Raw genomic sequence first — 9,190 nt, 5'->3', positions numbered from 1 at the left:
AGAATCATAGAATAATTTGGGTTGGAAAAGAGCTTTAAGATCATCAAGTCCAACCCTTAACCCAGGACTGCTGAGTCCACCACTAAACCATGTTCCTAAGCATCACATCTACATTCCAAGGAACACTTCCAAGTATGGTGACTCCACCGCCTCCCCGGGCAGCCTGTTCCGAGGCTCGACCACCCTTTCCCTGAAGACATTTTTCCTCACAGCCCATCTGACCCTGCCCTGGCGCCACCTGAGGCCGATTCCTCTCGCCCTGTCACTTGTTCCCTGGGAGCAGAGACCGACCCCCCCTGCTGCAGCCTCCTCTCAGGCAGCTGTAGGGAGCCACCAGGTGCCCCTGAGCCCCCCCTCTGCAGGCTGACCCCCCCAGCTCCCCCCGCCGCCCCCCCTCAGCCCCTGCCCCAGCCCCTGCCATTCTCCAGCACCTCAATGTCTTTCTTGTAGTTTGGGCTAAAGAACAGACTGAGTTTGACTGCATCAACACTTCGTGTTGTTCATATGCCCTACAACATATGTACAACCCGGTGTGCATGTAAACCTCCCTGAATTCTAGGAATCAATTAATTTACATTTACACCCCTTCCACAAGGACCTTACAAATCCAGAGAGACGGAAGAGTCACTGTCCATTAACGTCTTCTCAAAGCATACTCACCGCCTGATGTTCAGCTATCCATCCCATGTGACAAAGGAATTCAGGTCCAAAATCACAGGTCAGGCTGTGAAGGAAGATTACATGGGTTAGAGCGAAACGCATGTTCAGTGGCTTTCAAGAAGTTTTTGCGTTAGCTGCAGGCTCAGGGAAGGGTGTTGCTATTATTGGGCATTGCTGTCAAAAGCAGGAGTGTCTGTTTTCAGCCTGTTTACCAGAGATATTAACTGTTGCTGAGTTGTCAAAAAAGATGACAGTACAGCCTCACAGGTTTTGATGTCTAAGATGAAAAAGACATAGAGGGGAGTTCAAAGTTATAAGAGCCCACCACTTCTATCTTGCTATCTGGCAGAGTCCCTACACTCTGGTAGGGACTGTGTTGATCAACAAACCGAGGAAAGACTTGGTTGAAACTCATATAGAAACTCTTTCATCTCCTTCAAAGTCATATTTTCCCCTTTCCCATTTGAACTCTCTTCATATCAGTCCTTGCAAACAGATTAGACAGACATATGTCAGGGAGGGCATAGGCAAAGCTCATCCAGACTTGGGGCAGCGGATTGGACCTGAAGGCCTCCAAATGGCTCTTCAGTGCTGTGTCTCCATGAGCTGGCCATTTCCTTAACATCCATTTAGCTTGAATGTCATAACACATTTGATGTTGATCAATTGAAATTAATGGGAGTTTTGAGATCCGTAGTCAGTGATGTCAAAGTCAAGACCAAGATCTGTGATAAACTCTGCTGTTGTAATGAGATATCATTGCCTTGGGAAACAGGCAGAAGCAGCCACAAGAAAATTTCAATTACACATTGGTTAAGTTTGCAACTACACCAAGATTTTACAAACTCTAAAGAGAAGTAGTTAGGTGATTTTATTGTTGTGGCTGATTTTTTATTTATTTTTTTTAAGCTTCCTCAGTGGAATGGAAAAGTGCAGAGGTTGGTGGTGATGAGATCCAGCACATTGATCTGGCTGCTTCGTTTTGTCTTTCTTCTATTTTCTGTGCCTACAACTGGCTGTTGCTTTTTGGCTTTGCCTCTGATTGATGCCTTCTTTGACTGACACAAGGGAGAACGTGCAATTTGCAGGGCACTAACTGCTCTACTTCTTATTTCTACTTCCTTTGTCTTCCTCCTCTCTCCTCCTTCACTCCACTTTGTCAGATGATGTCCTCATTTCCCATGTTTTCCCATTTCCTCATAGGAATACCTATACAGACAGCAAGCTGAGTGTTTTCTGGTAATGCATTAGCTTGTTCCTCGTCTGGCATACTTAGTGGAGAGTTACCAACGGGTGCCAGGCAATTGCCTAAATGAAAAATGCTGGGAAAAAGCTTGAGCTGCCATCAACCAGCAATTGCTTTTGAAGTTAATTGGGCTGAGATTGTTTGTATTCACTGAGTATTGACACCATTTAATTCATCAAGCTCAAATTGGTCAAACCTGGATGCTCACGTTTGCTGGTTATTCCCTTACCTCAATTGCATTTTTGTATCCATTAAGTGACCTGATTTCTAACCGTCCAGCTGAAATGACCAATAATAATCATATTACAGGGACATTTTAGATTACAGCTGAAAATGACAATGACTGACTTGCTGCTTCATCACTTCACAGACTTTTATTTACTGTCTTAAAGTATCTCTTTTAGAGATTTCTTTCAGTGTTGCCATTTTCCAGCTTCTTGCCTAGAACTGAGACCAACATGTTTCCAGTCTAGACAGAATAGTTCATATTTGACCAAAATAAGAATGATTTTGTAAAGAAAGTGAGAAAACAGGCTTCCAGAAGAACAAAATATGCCATACAACCATATTACTTAGGTGGAGTCAGTGCTGCCTTTAGAGAACTGCATGGTCTTGGTAGCATCTAGACATCTCCAGGTGTACTGCTTTCTGGTGATTAAAAAATTCAGGTAACTGCCCCCCAGGCAAAAAAGGAACCAGACAACTGTAAAACAACAGATGGTGCACTGGCTAAGTGAAAAAAAATCCCAATAAAGTCTAAAGAAATTACATGAATCAGATCCAGTCAGAGTCAGATTTAAAATCATTAGCTGCAAACTCCAATAATTAAAATCAAATTTGATTACTTCCCCCCCTACCACCACCCCTGGAACAATCACCTTTCCTTTCTACTCAGCACCACGATCTCTTCCCTGCTTTTTACAGCACAGTATAGAGGACCTGGACAACACCACTGTAAAGGCACTGTTTCATACCCACAGCAGGAATGGGATTTCTAGGGAACCAACATTGCATGTTTAAGAAAATGCCAGTGTCTCTGGATAAGCCCAATCTCTTTTCCAAACCCATCTGGTTCAGCCATGTCCTTCTCTGCAAGGTAAATAAAATAAAACCTCAGAAGGCACAACCAGTAGTCATCTTAACAGCTTCATACACTAAATCTTCTGGCCTCAAGAGCTGTTTTTTCTGCTGAAGCTCTTACTTCGTTGTGCATTTTATTTTATTTTATTCTTTTTTTTTTTTTTTAATTGTTATAGACTTGGTCCAGCTCATCAGAACAAAATATCCTTCAAAAGTCAGTCTGTTTAGACCATAAGGAGCAACAGAAGTTTGTCTCATAACAGTGGTCAGGATAACCCTAAAAAGAAATGGCAAAATCTTGTTTGGACTAAATAAATACATCTGTTACTGATTCGGAAAGAGGGTGTTACAGAACTGGAGGATGGACCTCCCAGGGGCTGAGTACCCTTACCTTTGCAGAGAAAAGGACCATCATTTTACATCTTATGAACTCAGCTGGTTGTCGGATAAGGAACCGGTGGTAACTCAGCATCCTCTGACAGTATTTGCAAAGCAGACAAAGCCGAGCACCCACCAAGGCAATTTCTAACCAGAAAATAAGAGCAAGTCAGCCCATGTACCCACAGCAGCTTCTGAAATGCAAGGACACCAGAGCTGTGGAGCAAGATGTATGCACTAAAGGCTAACACGTTCATAAAATGTGCAGCTGTGAAGTGATCACACACTGGAAGAAAAGAAGAACAAAAGGAGGCTGCATTCAGCAAATCACCAAAGAATAGCAAAACTCTAAAGGGCAGTTCAGCATCTCCCGGAAAGGATCCCATGGCTTTCAAAAGATACATCTCTGTGACAGGAACTACAATGCAGTCTTTGGAGTAGGTACAGACTGAGATATGAATAATGGAATAAACAGAAAAGATGAAAACGAAGCTTCAGGAAAGGAGCTAAAAATCCAAATTAGTCACTGGGAAGATTGCCTCCTCCCCTCCCATTACCATTGGGTAATCTCACTGAAGTCAACAGGATGATTTAGGAGTAAAAGGACATGAAAAATAAAAAAGGAAATCAGAATATGGCCTTTTGTTTAAGATGCTAAGATGAACTAAAGTGAATCTGAGAAGGTGAAGATTGATGAACAGTCATCTGGAGAGAAATGTATCATGCTAACAAGCTTTATGCATCCTAAACTCACTTTTTTTCCCCTTGTAGTTTGGTATCTTTCCAGCATAAAATACAATAAGAATGGTTAATGAACAGGAAACCTCAATAACTAGCAGGGCTAACTTTCGGTGCTGGTTTGGTTATTGACATTTTTACACGATACACGTGAATCCCATTTTGGTGAGCCCAGCAGTTTAAGATGATTGAAACAGACCTTTCAAACTAGTAGGGCTAAAGTTTCAGAGGGTGCTACAGTGACATTTCAGTGAAATCAATCAAAGTTGCTTTTCAACATTCAGCTTCTACCTGCAGACCACGCTCCTGCATTTTGTGAGCTGAAGGAAGGAACAAACATGTGGGATTTGTCTTCGATATCTTTAGGAAGTCACGGTGTTGACAGCCTCACCTGAGCTAGTTCTCTAAGCCATGTTGTCAACAGAAAGAAGAAAATACTTCTATAAATGTGATTCATGCAATCTATCTAAGCATCTACATTAGGATGAGAAGACTCATACCCTATAGATGACTGCAAAGGGAGTCATGAGTCACGTGGGCAGTGATATCTAGCTTTTAGACAGTCAGCATTAGATGAGATGAAGCTCATATCTAGAGTACAAAAACACGGGGACTTTTGTTTCCCAGACCTTTGGCACAGAGGGCCTGGCTTCACGGTGCTGCTGCCTTCACATGGCAGCAAGGCTGGGTTTAAGGACTGTAAGGTTTCTGTAAGCCTTTGGAATTTGTCGATAAAGCAGTTGTAAATCTTGGGATCTGATCTCTTTCCACCAATTCTGACTCAACTGAAATTCCTCACAGGTCTCTTCAGGTTTTAAATTACTCTGTATTTTCAGAAAAATGAAGAGATTCCTGTGTTTCAAAACACCACATTCTTGCGTTAGGAACAAGATCCGTCCTACAGTAAGGAGAACTAGGGGTTAATTGCATTGTACTCCGGTCCCCCACTCTTCAAAAGGGCATGTTGGCTACTGGATATGAAAGAAAAGCACTAACTCAAAGAGTTTAATGAAATCTTCCAATTTGGCTAAAGGACACTCCTGGAACAGAGAGAAACGGCTGTTACCCTTTCAGTTCTTTGGTTCGGTAAATAGGCAGCCACTTCACCTGGCCACATATTACATGTCTGCCTTTTACCTTGTCAAAAACAAATGATGTTTGCTTTTTTCCTTCTCTTCTTCCCAAAAGCGGAGGGGCTGAACTGCCTGTGAGCAGATCCTGGGCTGAGAACAGACTATCATGACAGACAACCCTTCTAATATAGCTGTCTAAAAGGACCGTAAAGGCTCTAGGGTAAGGCACTGGTGTAAGACAGAGGCTGTTGCTCTCCTGAGACCTTACCCTGGTTGCAGCAGGACTACTAAGATTTAAGGGGAGGATTAACCCCTTTTTCCCATTGCCCTAAGTTATTGGTAAGCTTAAATCTGTCAACATAACTATGTGAGTGTCCTTAACCTGGTGCTGCCAAGCAAGACATCCAGAGAGAGATGGTGGAGTCTCCATCCAAGGAGGACTTTTGTTGGCTAGGCAAAGGCATGGTTCAGCTGCTAGTGTCGGTGATAGTTCTGCTTTGGGATGGAGACGGGGCTAGAGATGAGCAGAGTTTCCTTCCAGCCGACATTACTGTGGCGGCTACCTTTGCCCAAGGTTAGGAACAAACCCGCTTCTTTGAAGAGTAAGCACAAACTTGTGCTATTTCAGTAGGCAAGGGATAACGAGAAAGTGGCCCGACAGCTGGGTGTGCAGGTCACAGTGGGCACTAAGCACAGGGCTGAGCTCAGAAAAGGTGTTTTGGAGACCAGTGACATCGTTTTTAGCTCAACCACAGTCAGGGCAGACCATCTCTGTGGCTCTAATAAATCTTTTTGGTCCTAGATAGAAATTGCCAGCAGACATTTTATCCAAAAGGCTTAGATAAAGCCATCTAAAGTGCTCCTTGCTCTGCACTGCTCATCTGTTGTTCTGATGAATTTAAGTCTTTTGGTAAGGGTCTGTCTTTTCCCAGGCTGGTTAATGAAGCAGGAGCAGGAACATTTCTTTCTAACCCAGGTAGGCACGCTCTTGCTTGCAATGTGGAGGTGCCCAATGGGGTCAGGGACCCCACCAGGTCACACCTCTGCCAAGCACACGTGTGAGCAACACACACACACTCATCCTGCTCTCCGTCAGGTGGCATTTCATGAGCTCCCAGGAACATCTCAAGACCAGAAGAAAGGCCAGTAAGCTCTGAGTTTGCCTTTGGAGCACTGAGGAAACTTGGCAAATGGCCCAGGCAATCTGTATAAGAAAGTAAAGTGGGAAGCCCTCAGGGAAAGTTGATTATTCAGATTATTATTTTTTTTCCTATATTTGCACTGCTCCATACGCAAGAGAGGTGAGGTGGGGTCAGAACCAGCCTCCATGATCTGTTTGGTCTGTCCTCGGAATCCACCATCTCCCTAGTCAGGAATTATTTGTCTGAAAGATTTTAATTTTCTTTCCTCTGTTAAGGAATAATTACTGCTTTTAGCAGGTGGTTCTACATGTTTTAAATAACCATAGGCTTTCTAGGGGGAGATTCTCAGGGTGATTCTCAGGGCAACTTCCAGCTTAGAAAGGTCTCATGCTTGTTCAGAGTCAGACCAGGAAAGCTTCAATTCTCCCACCCACCGAAGCAGTCTGTCCTGTGGGATGCTCCTTCTCCCAGAGCCGACACTTACTCCCTTTCCTGCCATCTGGAGGCTTTTAGTTTACCACAATGTGAGACTGAAGGGAAAGAAGCAAGCTGATTTATTTTTTATCTTCTGTAAGATGAGCAAAATGTGCCCTGTCTCACTGGACTGCTGGTGAATCTTGGGCCACAAGAGAGTGTGTGACAATCCTTTACCAGAAGAAATATGGATTTTTCCCCCCTTTATTATGTGTGTTTGAATAGTTCAGAGTACCAAAAGTTTAATTAAGTAGTTGCTGCTTTTAATGTGAATACCTGCCTCATTGCATCAGTGTGATGACTGAGATCAGAGGCCAGCAAGAGGGAAAAACAGTCACGAAAAATGAAACCCATTCCCCCCTTATCACTGAGCAACCATCCAATTTTGCTCCAGGCATTGCAATTTTTTATTTCTTACCTCGTGTCTGCTTGCTAAGAATAAACAGCACATACAGGGTGTTGGTTCACTGGCTTGAAATTGTGAAATGTAAAGGATTTTTCTGTGTAGAAATGTATCTTGTGAATGCCCAGCTGAAAATACTCCTTAATAACCCCCTTTTGATCTGGTTTGACCTGCTTGACTTTACACCTGCTATCTGGCTCAACAGATATGCTCTTTGCTGGCTGACAAGTGTATTGATATGACCTTAATCCCCCTGTTCCACCCTCCCTTTCCACATGGGATACAAGGAAAATGTCAACATTACTTGCCAGTGCAGTGGCTAGGGAAGGGAGATGCTGAGTCCTTTCGTGAAACCCCACACAGTTTTTACTGGGGAGGTTTTCTGTCCATGGTGCTTTACATCCCGGAGCAGAAGGCACCCAAGCGGGTGTGGAGGCTTCAGACCTTCATCCCAGACATAAAATGGCTCCAGTACGTTAGAAGTGGCAGGTCAGCTTAGGTCTTGCAGGAGTCATCTTCAAACAGGAGAGAAATGGGCTGGAAAACCATTGCATCTCTGGGTCTTGAGCAAAGACTGGTGGGCATGGGCTGACCTATCAATACAGACAATATATTTAAGCAGAGTTCGCAGGATTTCCTCTCCTTCCTATGCCACTACCTCAAGGGAAAAAGCAATGTCACTCTGTCTCATTAAGGTCTTCACATGAGCAGTGTATGGTTTACAGCGATCAAGAGACAAATAAGATCCTTGCAGCTGACTGCTGTTCCCTTTCCATTCACCAGCCGCAGAAGTGCCCATGAAGACATCATTGTAAAGTCAGTTTTGATAATACATAATTCAGTGCCTTCAATTTGGCCCTCAAGGCAACTGTGGTATTTTATATAATGGCTTTACTCACGAGGGGGAAATTAATTGCATCTTCCTAGCTGGTTGCTCAGAGCTACAACTTCATGTGTGCAAGGCAGACTCCCCTTAGGAGTCCTGATTTTTGTCAGAACAATCTGAAATTGCCTCCATGTCATTTATTATTACAACAACAACAACTGAGCAGCCTATATAAAATACAAATCTAGGTCCATTTAAAACCGATACGCTTTATTGCTGCTATGAACAGCATGTTTTAATGAAAGTCAAAAAAGAATAAATGTCTGCGGTATTTGCCTGGTGTAATTTTGGGACACTTGGCTATAGATAAGGAAGGCTCTGAGGAAGACAATTGTGGACATATTGCAAATGGGCATCCTCTTACTTATTCATTCACACTTTCATTTGGCCCTTGGGGCTTGTAGGGAAATTAAAACGGCAAAAGCAGAACAGGATGACTCAAATAACCCCTGCTGTCCAAGCTGTCACGTATCAATAAAGCCACTCACATAACAAAGGATTATTCACATAAATATCCACACAAAGAAACATTATCCTACCTGGCTGGGAAGTTCAGTGAGGTGAACATCTGTCAGGGTCTAAGGAATTTGAAGTCTAATAGACAAAAGCAGAAAGTTTCTAGAAGTACGATTATGTGTTTGTCATCTCAAATTAGAACTCTCATTATAGCTAGGCTCCCTGTGTGCTAGGTGCTGTGCAAGCACAGAAAGAGATAAAATGTTTTTTGCCTCAGCCCTGTGATGAAGCTGTTGTAGCTCTCTGTTACACCTTTACAGAAGTTTTCCGGAGGTGCTGAGCTGCTGGAAAATGCCCCCACGCAGCCTGCACAGCACAGACCTGCAGTCCCACTGCAGCGTGCCCCTGCCAGCGAGCTCTCTGCCCAGCACCAGCACAGGTGCTTCTTATTCCACCCTCACCCCCTGCAAATAAAATATCTCCATTCTTTCAAAAAAGCAGTAGCTTTTCAATGAAAAACCAGGGAATTGTGTAATCTTTCTCATGAGGTTTCCCTGTAGTGTTTTTCATCAGCTTTCCCCTAGAAATGTCACTAAAAGCATGAACTCATTCTGCTGCGTGTTTTGTTTAACCCAAACTGGTATTTTTTATAAG

The 9,190-nt window shown here is 43.4% G+C and overlaps 1 long non-coding RNA gene across 2 annotated transcripts in view; it reads left to right on the top strand.

The window, feature by feature from the left end:
- Positions 1-416: 416 nt before the first annotated feature.
- Positions 417-9,190, top strand: part of LOC308066608 — a 57,506-nt gene continuing 48,732 nt past the window's right edge. For both annotated transcript variants that reach the window (XR_013929214.1, XR_013929215.1), the window contains exon 1: positions 417-9,190. This exon is cut by the window's right edge and continues 37,516 nt beyond it. This is a non-coding gene — a long non-coding RNA (uncharacterized lncRNA).

Source organism: Falco punctatus, assembly GCF_963210335.1.
Source record: "Falco punctatus genome assembly, chromosome: 6".
Taxonomy (NCBI): Eukaryota; Metazoa; Chordata; class Aves; order Falconiformes; family Falconidae; genus Falco; species Falco punctatus.
Note: the sequence above shows the minus strand (reverse complement) of the source record. Positions and strands in the feature narration are given on the sequence as shown.